Source organism: Hyperolius riggenbachi, chromosome 11 (assembly GCF_040937935.1).
Source record: "Hyperolius riggenbachi isolate aHypRig1 chromosome 11, aHypRig1.pri, whole genome shotgun sequence".
In the NCBI taxonomy this organism is placed as follows: domain Eukaryota; kingdom Metazoa; phylum Chordata; class Amphibia; order Anura; family Hyperoliidae; genus Hyperolius; species Hyperolius riggenbachi.
The window spans coordinates 173,736,986-173,738,156 of NC_090656.1; the positions used below are offsets into that span (position 1 = coordinate 173,736,986).

Sequence of the window (1,171 nt, forward strand, 5' to 3'; positions counted from 1 at the left end):
GAGAGAGCCTCCTACTGTTTATGATCCTGGGTCATTCGGCGACAGGCGCCGACAGGGGAGACTGATGGGGAGAATTGCCAGGCAATGGAGAGCTGCAAGAGATAACAGACACTGCAGTAAGTGTCTTATTAGAGTAATATTCCCTTCTGTATGTTTACAAAGATTTTTTTTTTTTGACTTAAGTGTTTCTTTAAAGCACTTGTCCATCTATAGCCAGGTGACTCCAAGCTGTTATAGAGCAAATATACTCTACATGGACTTTATGTGCATGGAGTTAGCTGTGTTAGTCAAAAAGAAAGAGAAAAAAAATTAAAAGGAATGTACTAATGCATTTTTTTTTAAATCTAGGTTTTTCTGTTTTAAAAGCATTTCTGCTGTTCAGCCTGCGTTATATATTGGTTTTTGGATGTTCATTCGTTGAGACTTGATGTTGGCTACGGTTAAAGACTTCATATTTCAAGTGCAAGTGAAAAGAGTAAGTATGAATAAAGAAATAGAGTAGAATTGTCTGATTAGACTATTGGTTAATTTTTTTTTACCTCTTTTTAAACAAGTGGTGGGGCCTGTTCTCCAATGAAGATAGAAACTGGAGTTTCACCACTACATTTAAGATTTCTGGATTGATGAAGACTTGCAGGTAAGTCTAAACTTTTCTTTTCTGCACTATACACTGTCATTTTAGATACTTGATTGTTTTTATTTTGTCTTTCTGTTTGCCAGAGCTGCCACTATCATCCTGTGGATTTTATTTTTTTACCTTGTGCTCCTGGTTGACATTTCAATAGGACAGTACTCTTATCTTACATCAAATATTGTGAAAGTGGTTGTTATGGAAAACAGTAAATACACGGTCTATATATAGTGCATAAAGTACTGATGTTTATACACAAAGTACACTGGAAGCGCCTGATTTCAATTGATCTACAATTTTTGTAAATATAGGTTTTATCATTGTGATGTGTGTTGATCTTTTAAAAAGTTTTTGTATATGCCACAATAAAAAGATGAAAAAAATCATAGCTTTTTTTTTATTGTGTTTGGGGGCGAGGGGGGTTGAAAGGTGGTGGTGGGGGGGGGGGACCCCATCCAAAATTTCGTAGGGGGGCCCAGTGGTTTCTAGTTACGCCCCTTGTAACACTTATCTTTGTTTATATGTATAATTTGTATACAG

The 1,171-nt window shown here is 36.0% G+C and overlaps 1 long non-coding RNA gene across 1 annotated transcript; it reads left to right on the plus strand.

The window, feature by feature from the left end:
- The first annotated feature begins 389 nt into the window (after nt 1–389).
- LOC137538941 (uncharacterized) lies at nt 390–925 on the plus strand. The gene is made up of 3 exons (XR_011024904.1): nt 390–475; nt 555–637; nt 721–925. It is a non-coding gene; the product is annotated as an uncharacterized lncRNA (long non-coding RNA).
- The last annotated feature ends 246 nt before the right edge of the window (nt 926–1,171 follow it).